The 14,507-nt window shown below is 42.3% G+C and overlaps 1 protein-coding gene across 1 annotated transcript in view; it reads left to right on the top strand.

Moving 5' to 3' along the window:
- Positions 1-14,507, top strand: part of LOC111958567 (leucine-rich repeat and fibronectin type III domain-containing protein 1-like) — a 136,424-nt gene that overhangs the window by 108,600 nt on the left and 13,317 nt on the right. Inside the window, 1 exon segment of the mRNA XM_023979834.2 lies at positions 2,583-2,713. The gene's annotated coding sequence lies outside the window, so the exon portion shown is untranslated.

The following is a 14,507-nucleotide window of genomic DNA, read 5'->3' as shown; positions in this document are numbered from 1 at the left end:
AAGCTAAGGGGTTGTTCTGTCGATACCTGGATGGTGTAGTTTAGAGAGATGGAGAATATAGGCTCCCTACAGTGTGTAGGCTATGTACAGTATGTATTTGGTAAAAATATCTATAATTGATTTGGGCTTGAAAGCATTTTTTTTGTCCTTAAATGAGATCGGCAGGATCTGACAGACTATCACCTGAGGCCTTTTAGTTTTACCTTCTTTAGGAAGAGACAATATCCCAGTGGATTAAAATCCACTGTCATCCCAACAGTTTGTCTGTTTTCTCTCTGCCAGAAAYGGAAGCAGGAGCTACTGTGAGGMAGAATAACTAAGACAGGCCTTTATTGTATATGTAGATTTCCCAATTGTAGTATAGATGCCTTTCAGCAGGGTTTGTTTGGATGAAGCATACCCATTGTTATGCAAATAAATGAATCATCAACATACAGCATATTTTACATTATTTACATTAAGCCTAAATCCTTTTTAAAGTTYTAAAAGTTGGCTTAAAGAYTTCCTGATCAGGATAATAGACAGTGCAAAACTCAAATCACATCAAATGTTATTTGTCACATGTGCCGAATACAACAGGTGTAGACTTTACCGTGTAATGGTTACTTACGAGCCCTTAACCAATAATGCAGTTCAAGATACAGAGTTAAGAAAATATTTACTAAATAAATAAAGTCAAAAATAAAAAGTAATACAATAAAATAAAATAACAAATAACGAGATGTTATGTGGTCAGAGACCGAGACCGAGTGTGGTCGGTGAAGTGATGCTTCCTCATCTGTTCATATTCTGATCTGAACTGTCTGTCCCTGTTTCCACGACACTCCAATACATGGTTCAGAGTGGTTGATGGACAGAACGTAACAGTGTGAGAGAAGTCCACAGCACTCTTAGTAGGAGGGTTGGCAGATGAGGAGAAAAAAGGGAAAGGACTGCCTTTCTAACATCTGACTGTCTCAGTCCAAAGGAGAAGAAGCACAGTGATGGGTAATTACTTGACAGAATCTGTCCATTGGCCAAACGTAGCCCACCATTGAAGGATTATTTATCTTTCTACTTCATAGGAGGTGTGGAAGGAAGGTGAACATCTGAAGGATGAAAAAGGAATTGCTTTGATATAGTGAAGGAGACTAGGAGAGGGTGAATGGAGAGAAAGTCAGACAGGAGGGCTTGTCTTTACCTGACCCTACAGGACTTATCAGTGTGAGCCAGGTGATGGGGTGGCTGAGAGACAGCGATAAAACAGGGAAATCTGTTGTTGAGCCCATTGTGGAAAATCCAAGGACATGTTAGAAAACAAAATGTCAACTTCATACACCAGTCAAGTACTGTACTTGTCACACCCCTGTAATGTTACACAGGATAAGTAAGCTGTAGATTAGAAGACAGACTTGAAACAATGGCTGCCAGATGCAGATAATATAATAGATAATATGCATGAGGGTATGATTATGAATTATCACCCTCCGATTGTTTACTGTACTAATTGCTTGCTCAATAATGACAGATAAGGTCATTTGCGGGCACCCACAGTCAGTCTTCCATTGTTTCCTTGTAACCTTCTCTCCTATGTGATGCAAAGTCTCTAAGTGGAATTGGATTACAGAAGGTGGGACTGAAYTTAACACTAACAAAAAGCTTCCATCATAAATACTTCATTAGATGAAATTATAGCTTGAGAGGACAACCCTCGAACCCCATTCTAAATACAAATAGATGGCAAACCTGAGTAGAGAATTCTGTTTTCATGCATGAGGGGCTCTGTGCAGACGAATGACAGTAATATGGTAATCTATGTAGCATTGCATGCAACCTCCTCTGCTGCCGGACTTGGGACATGTTATGTACAGTAGGTGGTTTAAATTTTAGAGACAAGTGAGAAAACCGAAGACTTACGAACTTGGCAATACCTCTGAAGTTTTTTTTATTTGTTTCTAGCAATAAAATGGTATCCTAAACTAGTCTTCAGCACAGGTGTATGTTCTCGTGGAGTCTGGTGATTTATCATAAGGGGAAATTTGCTACAGTTTATGGGTATAAAGCCAATAAAGTTAATCACCTCTGTTCTCTTTTAAAAACTTCATCAGGAAAGAAGAAGAATCCGATGTGTTTTGTAGCACAGGGATAGATAGATTCCAAAGCTCTTGTCAAAACATGATAAATGTTTCATAATGCCCCTCTTTACACTTTGTTCTTCGTCAGCTACAATAATGCAATGAAATATTCATGATGGGATACACAGCCATAGTCATTGTGTCTCCAACTCACTTTTCTCCCATATATTTCCTGCTGTTTGTGTTTCTTTCTTTCCGTTGTCTTACAATCAGATCAGTGCTCATATCTCACCAAAGCTGCCAAGTTTAAAAGGAGTAGATATCAGCCAATTAAATGATGAATGTCTCATTGCTTATATTTGGCAGTTCTGTCTTTTTTTCTAAGAATATTGAGTGGCCAGATGAGCAACCTCAAACAATGTGTTCAACCAGCCAGGGAAAGTTCCCATGGCCTTGAGCATCAACTTAGTTTAGCCTCAGTTACAATGTAACACTGTTTTAACCAGAGATTGTATCTTGTGTTCCCAGGCCTCTAGGTGTTTCTCTCTAATGCCAGTGGGTGTCGTTCTAATCTCAGAGCTGTGACTGACTGACTGCAAGAGAGACGGGATGCCTATACCCATGTGATATCTGCCATGGAGACCAGAGCTTGATATCTGGTGAGTAGCCCAGACTGTTTGCAACCCTCCCCACGCCTTCTTTTCSGAGCCACTGCGAATTGACTTGAACAGTTGCAGTCTGTTGTTCCCTTACCCGGGGCAACTTTTCACAGTGCGGAAGCGAGCTCTTTTGTTCGGGAGGGAGTGCATCATCACAGGCCTTCAGAGGCAGCCTTATGGAGATCACTGATAGTTGGGAAACAGCTGTTCCAGCTACAAAAAAAACCACACACACGAAAACAACTAACTTTTCCATCAAGGCCACCGGTGCATGACCAATTATTAAAATGGCCTGTTCTGCTACTTTGACAAAGCCCAAATAGACCAGGGCTMATTTTTTGCTAATAAACCCCAAATATAGGAGAGATGTGAAGGCAATTATTACTGTCTAAATAATATGTAATATGAGCCTATTAATTAAAGCCGTAGTACACCAGAGGATCCAGTTGAATCATCTCTGCTGTGTCTTCAGAGTGCAACCAGCCAGAGATCAGAGTGTGCTTCAAAGAGCTCTGCAATATGCACCTGTTTCCTCCATAACATCTGTCTTCTGACTGGAGTCGGGACCAGACATGTAGCCTGAAAATGTCACTGCACAGTAACTATTGCTTAAAGTAAATGATGATCCAATAGGTGTATGTGATGCCAGTAGTGTTGTCTGAGCTGAGGGCGTTGGTTAGGGAAGGGAAGGGAGAGCTAGCTGGTGGCCATTCCCACGGGGGGCTGGTGGGGATGGTGGATTACGCTGTCTACTCTGTGACCCCCTGTGGTCAGAACTCCTGTGGTTTCTGTGGTCAGAGGGGACACACAATGCTTCTAACAAAGAAATATGATGTCTCCCACTTGTCCTCCCCTGCTCAAAGGGAATGAGAGGGCAATGCTAATTAGCCAGCTTGTGAGCTGAGCTGAGCTTAGCTAGTGCACACACCCCACCCTGTACACACACTCACACCCTGCCACACACACACACCCGTCCCTTCTGCTAACAAGCAACGTCTGCAATAGCCATGCTTTATGGATGCCTCTGCATATTTCCTTGCACCATAGGACTTTCTGATGGGTATGTGTTATAAGAAATGCTTCCATTTTTAACTAGGCATTGTCAAGGAATGTATATTTTACTGAAATATCCTTTCATGTCAAATAAAAGTAATTTATTAATGTCTGTATGAAGCCATTCTGGTCCATTCATATTTGTTTAACATCTTTGTTTGCAGCTGTTCTTTTGTCTGCAGTTTAATAGTTGTCAGGGATGATGCAGGTGATAATAACATGCATAACAGGTAGAGAACTACTCCCAGTTCATCTCTACTCACATGAATCTAAGCCTACAGTCAGTGCTCTGTAAGCAGGTAGTAAATATGAGTGTTTAATCAAGAATCCGAGCAAAGCAGGACTATGGCAGAGGTTAAGTTGAGGTATCATCCCTCAAACACTCCCAATGCAAATGAAGCAGAAAGGATAAGACTCAGCGACCCAGTTCTCTCCTCCTCTCCTCCTTTTCCTCCTCCCATCTCATGTTGTGTGGTCAGATCTCTCCCCTTCACAGTAATCTGAGCCTTTCCCTCTCTGGTTCCTGGAATACCAAGTATGAGAGGCTGAGCGAGGCTGAGCGAGATTGAGAGGCTGAGCGAGGCTGTGCGAGGCTAAGTAATAAGCTGTAAAGGGGAGGCTCAAGGTGTACTCAGGGGGGTTCAGATCTGCCATGATGACAAGACACTCTTTTTATCTCAAATTGCACCATATTCACTTTACAGTGCCCTATATGCTGCCATTTGGGACACATCCACACTCTGCTGGGCTCAATCCCTGTTATCTGTCCACTAATCATCCACCAAATTAAAACCATATGCCAGCCGTATCACACTGAATCTGAGGAATAGCAAATTAAATGGAGTCATTTCAGGAACATTCCTAGTGGTGAAGTGATTGGTTAGAATATGCCTCTATCTTAGGCGAGCTTTCAGGTACATCAAATCACATGAAAAGCATAACACCAAACCAGACGCAATGGCTGTRTGACAGTGACACAGGGGGAGCTCAGTGGATTATAAGTTTGACCTCTTGCTGTTTCCTCTTACTCAGTCACAAGTGCTTAATATCTGGTCATGGTGAACACATGCAGAACGTAACGGACTCACTGAAGCTGCCTGATCTGATCCACCACTGACTCATTTAGATGTTGGTTGTAACGGTCGTCGTAATCCTCTTCCTCGGACGAGGAGGAGAGGCGAGAAGGATCAGACCAATATGCGGAGTGGTTTGTGTCCATGATTATTTATTAACAAAATAAACGGAACACTAACGAAACAAAATGACAAAAGAGAAACGAACCGACAAACAGTCCCGTGTGGCACGAATACAGACACGAGATACAACCACCCACAAACACACACGTGAACCCCGGCTGCCTAAGTATGATTCTCAATCAGGGACAACGATTTACAGCTGCCTCTGATTGAGAATCATACCCGGCCGAACACAAACAACCCGACATAGAAAAATAACACATGGACAACCCACCCCAACTCACGCCCTGACCAACTAAATAAATACAAGAAAAGGGAAAAACAGGTCAGGAACGTGACATTGGTGGGCTTTTTCAGATGCATTGGTGACTGTTTGTTGTTTATCATGTGGTTGTTGTCTTTCTACTCCTCTGAGATATCCGTGATTCATTCTTCCCCTCAGACACCAACAGGAACAGAGACGGTTCTCCAAACTCTTCTGAAGTCCCTGATCAAAGATATGGAGACATGTAATAGCCAGTTATGATAGATATCTCTGTAATCTCATTCAACCCCACTAATATAACTCCCGAACTCTGTAGGACAGATTTTTTATATTTCCTTTCAAAGTTTCATAATACTACATGTATGAATATGTATGTAAATGGTTATGAATAATGTTTTTAGATCTAATGGATATCGTTTCAGKAGTATTAAAGAGTCAACTGGCTAATATAACCAGAATGTTGCACTACTATCAAGGAACTGTGGTGAAACATTGCCTTATTGCATTGATGTACTGTACATGAAAAAGAGGTGGTTTTCCCAACACAAGATTTGTTATGTGTTCCTCAGTCAAGTTAATAATGGCACTTGTGGTATGCCAGCTTTGCATAAGAATGTATTTCACTATCCTCACCCTCATTGTTGAAAAGCTGCTATTACTTCTAAATGTTGTTGAATGGCCTGTTCAGTGTATTGGTGCTATGATCAATGAGATGGCCAATATCTCATCCAGGCAGTATTGGTGTCCAACTGTGTGATGGAGTAAACAAGACCATGAAAGAAGGAGCCCAGCCTACTGCTTTCCTTTCGTTAAGTACATAGAGGGAGTGGGAGTGCACCATGGGACTTGCAGGCAGATGAGCAACTGGTTGTGAGCCTCCTCTCTTTCCACTGTCTACTCGTGCATACGGGAGACACAGTGTCCTCAAAGAGGCCTGGCAGCACTCCTCCCGGCCTTCATCTGCCTTCATGCCTGGCCATGGAGCAGAGCTCGCACCACTTGCAATTACTGTCACGTCCAAGCTGTTACTGTCATTTGCATTGGCTCATGGGTAGGGGGGAGTAAGGAGGAGGAGGAGCACATGAAGCAGGCCTGATATAAGTGGCACTGGCAGCACAATGAGCTCGCCTGGCTTTAGCTTTCTGGATGAGTTGCAGGAGCAGGGCTATATTAAAGTGTAATAATGGTACCGAGCAGGTTGCTTTGCTGTTAAAGATTAAGCCTGGTGCAGGGTGGTAAATTGCATAAACACAGGGTGGGAGATTTGAAACCAAAGAAACGGGGGTTTAATTCAGTTTATTAGACCGTGTGATGCCTTTTCAATGCTTTTTCTCAGAGTAGACTCTAAATCTGTTCCATGTAGAATAATTAATGTGCAGTCTGAACGTGTGAACATCAAACAGAGCTGCAGCAACTACTCTGGCCAAAACTCAAGTTAAAGGCTTACATTTGTATTGACTCGTTTTTCACTTATTTCAAACTTTAACTTTAGGTGCATCAGTAGGTGTCAAACCTGCCCAGGGACTGCGGTTGAAAATTAGCCGGCTGGCTAAAACCGTCACTTTTACTGAAACGTTGGTTAATGTGCACTGTCCCTGTAAAAATAAAATMAACTCAACTCAAACTCAAACTCAGTAGCAACATTTTCTGTCACACTGAATCTAAATGTGGTTGTCTTACCAGTATTACCAAAACAGAGCTTGAAGGAAATGTACTTATTGCAGGCGTATGACCCAGGAAGACATTTAAAATAGACCTTAAGCATAACTATTTCTTTAATATGCCATAGCATAGCTGTCTCAGACCATACATCATAACCAAGACATGGTCCCTGAGTCCACCTTTATGACTCTTAAATGACCGAAACTGAAGTAACACTATTAAATCAGCCCCAATATTAGCTTGTGGACCATAATCCTTTAAATSTTGATTTCATGTCTGCAAATGATTAATTAGCCAGTAACAGGAAATGAGAAGTAATTTCAGATAGCACCCCCTCCAGAGATGCTATTTGTAGCAGAAGAGCCAAAGGCCCCTGTCACTCCCTCAGGTATTTATTTTCCTCCTATATGGTACATACTTTCAGTCATGTAGTGTTTGTGACACCTGCTCGTTGAAAATCTCATTCCAAAATCATTGGCATTCATAAGGAGTTGGTCCCCCTTTGCTGCTATAACAGCCTCCACTTTTCTGGGAAGGATTTCCACTAGATGTTGGAACATTGCTGCGGGTACTTGCTTCCATTCAGCCACAAGAACATTAGTGAGGTCGGGCACTGATGTTGGGCGATTAGGCCTGGCTGGCAGTCGGCGTTCCAATTCATCCCAAAAGTGTTTGATGGGGTTGAGGTCAGGGCTCTGTGCAGGCCAGTCAAGTTCTTCCACACCGATCTCGACAAACCATTTCTGTATGGACTCACTTTGTGCACGGGGGCATTGTCATGCTGAAACAGGAAAGGGCCTTCCCCAAACTGTTGCCACAATGTTGGAAGCACAGAATCGTCTAGAATGTTGTTGTATGCTGTAGCGTTAACATTTCCCTTCACTGAAACTAAAAGGCCCAGCCTGAACCATGAAAACCAGCCCAAAACCATTATACTCCTCTACCAAACTTTACAGTTGGCACTATACATTGGGGCAGGTAGCGTTCTCCTGGCATCCGCCAAACCCAGATTAATCCGTTGAACTGCCAGATGGTGAAGCATGATTAATCACTCCGGAAGACCCGTTACCACTGCTCCAGAATCCAATGGTGGCGAACTTTACACGTTTTTTGTTTTTTTTACACCACTCCAGCCGAAGATTGGCATTGCGCATGGTGATCTTAGGCTTGTTTGTGGCTGCTCGGACATGGAAACCAATTTCATGAAGCTCCCGATATTATTGTGCTGAAATCTGACGAACTGACTTGGCAAGGTGGTATCCTATGACGGTGCCATGTTGAAAGTAACTAAGCTCTTCAGTAAGGCCATTCTACTGCCAATGTTTGTCTATTGAGATTGCATAGCTGTGTGCTCAATTTTATACTTCTGTCAGCCATGGGTGTGGCTGACATAGCCGAATCCACTAATTTGAAGGGGTGCCCACATACTTTTGTGTATACAGTGCATTTGGAAAGTATTCAGACCCATTGACATTTTCCACATTTTGATATGTTACAGCCATATTCTAAAATTGATTAAATAAAAACAATTCCTCATCAATCCACACACAATACCCCATAATGACAAAGCAAAACCTGTTTTTTAGTTTTTTTTTGTGCAAATGTATTAATAATCAACATATACCTCATTTACATAAGTATTCAGACCCTTTGCTGTGAGACTTGAAGTTGAGCTCAGGTGCATCCTGTTTCCATTGATCATCCTTGAGCTATTTCTTCAACTTGAATGGAGTCCACCTGTSGTAAATTAAATTGACTGGACATGATTTGGAAAGGCACACACCTGTCTATATAAGGTCCCACAGTTGACAGTGTATGTCAGAGCAAAAACCAAGCCATGAGGTCAAAGGAATTGTCCGTAGAGCTCCGAGACAGGATTGTGTCAAATCAAATCAAACTTTATCTGTCACATGCGCCGAAATACAACAAGTGTAGACTTTACCGTGAAATGCTTACAAGCCCTTAACCAGCAGTGCAGTTCAAGAAGAGTTAAGAAAATATTTACCAAGTAGACTAAAATAAAAAGTAATAATAAAAAGTAACACAATAAGAATAACAATAACGAGGCTATATACAGGGGGCACCGGTACCGAGTCAGTGTGAGGGCGTACAGGTTATTTGAGGTAATTTGTACATGTAGGTGGGGGTGAAGTGACTATGCATAGATAATAAACATCAAGTAGCAGCAGCGTACAAAAGGGAGGGGGGGTCAATGTATATAGTCCGGGGGCGATTTGATTAATGTTCAGCAGTCTTATGGTTTGGGAGTAGAAGCTGTTGAGGAGCCTTTTGGTCCTAGACTTGGCATTCCGGTACCGCTTGCCGTGCGGTAGCAGAGAAAACAGTCTATGACTTGGGTGACTGGAGTCTCCGACAATTTAATGGGCTTTCCTCTTATTGTATTATTCCTGGATGGCAGGAAGCTTGGCCCCAGTGATGTACTGGGCCGTTCGCACTACACTCTGTAGCGCCTTACGGTCAGATGCCGAGCAGTTTCCATACCAGGCGGTGATGCAACCGGTCAGGATGCTCTCGATGGTGCAACTGTAGAACCTTTTGAGGATCTGGGGACCCATGCCAAATCTTTTCAGTCTCCTGAGGTGGAATATGTTTTGTCATGCACTCTTCACGACTGTCTTCGAGTGTTTGGACCATGATAGTTCGTGGGTGATGTGGACACCAAGGAACTTGAAACTCTCGACCCGTTCCACTACAGCCCCATCGCCTGTTAGGCAGGCCATTTCCTGTAGTCCACGATCATCAACTTTGTCTTGCTCACATTGAGGGAGAGGTTGTTGTCCTGGCACCACACTGCAAGTTCTCTGACCTCCTCCCTATAGGCCGTCTCATCGTTGTCGTGATCAGGCCTACCACTGTCGTGTCATCAGCAAACTTAATGATGGTGTTGGAGTCGTGTTTGGCCACGCAGTCATGGGTGAACAGGGAGTACAGGAGGGGACTAAGTACACACCCCTGAGGGGCCCCAGTGTTGAGGATCAGCTTGGCGGATGTGTTGTTACCTACCCTTACCAGTTAGGGGCGGCCCGTCAGGAAGTCCACGATCCAGTTGCAGAGGAAGGTGTTTAGTCCCAGGGTCCTTAGTTTATCGATGAGCTTTGAGGGCACTATGGTGTTGAACGCTGAGCTGTAGTCAATGAATAGTATTCTCACATAGGTGTTCCTTTTGTCCAGGTGGGAAAAGGCAGTGTTGAGTGCAATAGAGATTGCGTCATCTGTTGGGGCGGTATGAAAATTGGATTGGGACTAGGGTTTCTGGGATAATGGTGTTGATGTGAGCTATGACCAGCCTTTCAAAGCACTTCATGACTACAGACCTGAGTGCTATGGGTCGGTAGTAATTTAGTCAGGTTACCTTGGTGTTCTTGGGCACAGGGACTATGGTGGTCTGCTTGAAACATGTTAGTATTACAGACTCAGTCCGAGACAGGTTGAAAATGAAAAGACACTTGCCAGTTGGTCAGCGAATGGTCAGAGAACATGTCCTGGTAATCCGTCTGGCCCTGCGGCCTTGTGAATATTGACCTGTTTAAAGGTCTTACTCACATCGGCTATGGAGAGTGTGATCATTGATCACACAGTCGTCAGGAACAGCTGGTGCTCTCATGCATGCTTCAGTGTTGCTTGCCTCGAGGTGCGCATAAAAGTTATTTAGCTCATCTAGTAGCCTCGTGTCACTTGGCAGCTCTCGGCTGTGCATCCCTTTGTAGTCTGTAATAGTTTGCAAGCCCTGCCACATCCAACGAGCGTCGGAGCCGGTGTAGTAGCATTCAATCTTAGTCCTGTATTGACACTTTGTTTGTTTGATGGTTCGTCAGAAGGCATAGCGGGATTTCTTATAAGTGTCCCGATTAGAGTCCTTGAAAGCGGTAGCTTTACCCTTTAGCTCATTGCGGATGTTGCCTGTAATCCATGGCTTCTGGTTGGGGTATGTACGTGCAGTCACTGTGGGGACAACGTCATCGATGCACTTATTGCTGAAGCCAGTGACTGATGTAGTGTACTCCTCAATGCCATCGGAAGAATTCCAGAACATATTGCAGTCTGTGCTAGCAAAACAGTCCTGTAACTTAGCATCTGCGTCATCTGACCACTTCTTTATTGACCGAGTCACTGGTGCTTCCTGCTTTAGTTTTTGTTTGTAAGCAGGAATCAGGGGGATAGAATTATGGTCAGATTTGCCAAATGGAGGGCGAGGGAGAGCTTTGTACACGTCTCTGTGTGTGGAGTAAAGGTGGTCTAGAGTTTTTTTCCCTTTGGTTGCACAGTAGAAATTAGGTAAAATGGATTTAAGTTTCCCTACATTAAAGTCCCCGGCTACTAGGAGAGCCGCCTCTGGATGAGCATTTTCTTGTTTGCTTATGGCCGTATACAACTCATTGAGTGCGGTCTTAGTGCCAGCATCAGTTTGTGGTGGTAAATAAACAGCTACGAAGAATATAGATGAAAACTCTATTGGTAAATAATGTGAGATACTCTAAAAACCTAGAGACTTCCTTAATATTAGATTTTGTGCACCAGCTGTTATTGACAAATAGACACAGTCATCACCCCTTGTCTTWTCGGATGCAGCTGTTCTATCTTGCCAATGCTGTATGTTATCCATGTCGTCCTTCAGCCACGAATCGGTGAAACAGAAGATAATACCGTTTTTGATGTCCCGTTGGTAGGATAGTCTTTATTAGATTTTTTTATTATTATTTTATTGAACCTTTATTTAACTAGGCAAGTCAGTTAACAACAAATTATTTTTTACAATGATGGCCAACAGGAGGCTAAAGGCCTCCTGCCGGAATGGGGGCTGGGAATAAAAATATAGGACAAAACACACATCACGACAAGAGAGACACCACAACACTACATAAAGAGAGACCTAAGACAACAACATATCGTAGCAGCAACACATGAAAACACAGCATGGTAGCAACACAACATGACAACAACATGGTAGCAACACAACATGGTAGCAGCACAAACATGGTACAAACAATATTGGGCACAGACAACAGCACAAAAAGCAAGAAGGTTGAGACAGCAATACATCACGGGAAGCAGCCACAACTATCAGTGAGAATGTCCATGATTGAGTCTTTGAATGAAGAGATGGAGATAAAACGGTCCAGTTTAGAGAGCTCATCCAGTTTATTATCCAATGATTGCACGTTGGCTAATAGGATGGATGGTAGAGGCGGATTACCCACTCGCCGTCGGTTCCTTACAAGGCACCCCGACCTAGGTCCCCTATATCTCCTTCTCTTCTTCCTGCAAATGATGGGGATTTGGGCCTTGTCCGGTGTCTGAAGTAAATCCTTTGAGTCCTACTTGTTAAGAAAAAATCTTTGTCCAGTATGAGGTGAGTAATTGCTGTTCTGATATCCAGAATCTCTTTTCGGTCATAAGAGACGGTGACAGAAACATTACTACAAAATAAGTTACAAATAATGCGAAAAACACGCAAAATAGCACAATTGGTTAGGAGCCCGTAAAACGGCAACGCCATTGTACCGAGTAAAGGATCTGAATACTTACGCAAATGTGATATTTCCATTTTTTATTTGTAACATTTTTAAAAACCTGTTTTTGCTTTGTCATTATGGGGTATTGTGTGTAGATTGATGAGGGGAAAATACTATTATCAATTTTACAATAAGGCTGTAACGTAACAAAATGTTTAAAAAGTCAAGGGGTCTGAATACTTTCCGAATGCACTGTAATATAATGTATATGTTTACCTAAGATCATATGTTCACTGCATCAAACTCATGTCCACTACATTTACCCTCCACTCTCCAATCCATCACACCACCCTCTAACCTCACTAGCTCATAGTCCTCTGGCGGTTTTATTTTGTCAGTTCAATTTGTGAATTTGTTACATTCAAATAATAGCGCTTTTAAAAGTGGGCTAGAAAGGTCAAATGTCTAAGCAATTTAAGTTGTGTTTACCTCCCTAAGGCATGGCTTTAAGACTGGAAGCAGCTCAATTCCACGGTAGCTAAAGAAAAATGGTTCATGTAGTCAGTGACCGACTGTTTCCTGGTGGTTCACCGCTGGAAGGATTCATTAATGCAACAACAACCAGTGGACACAGGGAACATTGACAAAATCCTACTCAGCACAGAGCTAGACTGMTCCACTGGCTTCTGGGCTTATCCACCTCCATACCCCAACCTCTACTATATCCTTCTTTGTCTCCAGCTGGAGCAGACTACTACTTTGAATCATGAGTCACTCAATCCTCTATCTTCAACAAACTGAGTAGGCTACTTTAAGTAGTATTTTTTTCTACAGTCCCTTTTTAAAAAAAAAAGGAAATTGCATAGCTTTTTGCCCTTTATCATGTTTGCACTATTCCATCTCATTTGAATGTCTCTTTTCCAAGTGCCTATCACTTTATTTTTCTTTCACAATAGAAATGCATCCATTGTCGATCAATCTCAATGGGATAATTAAGCAGCATCAAGGAAATGTTCTGTGTTATATCAATCATCGCCTGATGACTTTGTGAACTTACAGAGAGAACTGTCWAGACAATCAAATAATCATCCACTTTCAAAACTTTCAAACTCCTACTCCTGTGAAAATTAAGGATAGTAAGGAAAATAGTATTATTTTTGGTAGATTTCTTCAACAATCATGACAGCTCCTGTCCTTGTTCTATTCAGCTTGAAAAATGTTAGCAATTTGAATGCATAGATTAGAGTTAGTTTATATTCATACTGTCCCCTGTTATCCTAATTCTGTTAGTATATACCAGGCAAACAAAAGCAGTAGAGAACACAATACTGTCATTGAATAAAGAAAGTGGGAGTTTTTGTACAACTGCTCATTGTCCTAAAGCTGTATTATAGGATAAGGGATAACAACAACCAGCCTAGAGGACACGTTTTGCAGTAATTGATCTGGTAACAGGTTATACAATAACATACAGTAATTTACTTGCTTTTGCCGATGACTCATTTTCATTCATGATTCACCTGCAATGTTATATATCTCAATATACTGCCCCTATGCAGTAATTTAACAGAAAACATAAACAATGAAGTTAAGGTAGATCTTAATTGCTCTCCCAGTGTTCTCAGCATAGTGTTTACTGTTGAATGTTATTTCTTATTCTCAGCACAGAGCTATGCACAACTTCTCACAGCATACCGAAAATAGGCAAGTGGACAGCTTAAATAAGAGGACTTTGCATTGTCCTGATTATTATCCTAATTAAGGGAGCTGACTGGGGAGGCTTTCTGGCTCGGTGGTTACAATTTATGCTTAATTCAACAACACATCCAGTAATTCCTTTTTGCATAGTTTGTCTTTTCTGTTTTCCAAGCCATCCTAATGAAGAATTTCATGGACCTAATCCGGGCTTTGTGGATGATGTTTTTTAGTGGTTGTAAACATGTCTGTATCAGGGTACAATTTGTTTGGTATTACTTCAGAGCAGGGATTCTATACGGTGCACTTACTGTATTCCAGTGGCGGGCAGTGCCGTTTATGATGAGGGAGGACTATTTTTTTTGTTTCATGAGCATGGCCTTATTTCTATTACAGCATGTCGTATGACTGTCATTCATTTTCACCCAGTTCAATGTCACATCGATAGG

The sequence above is a fragment of the Salvelinus sp. IW2-2015 genome, linkage group LG4p (genome assembly GCF_002910315.2).
Source record: "Salvelinus sp. IW2-2015 linkage group LG4p, ASM291031v2, whole genome shotgun sequence".
Taxonomy (NCBI): Eukaryota; Metazoa; Chordata; class Actinopteri; order Salmoniformes; family Salmonidae; genus Salvelinus; species Salvelinus sp. IW2-2015.
This window is presented reverse-complemented; position numbering and strand designations above follow the sequence as displayed.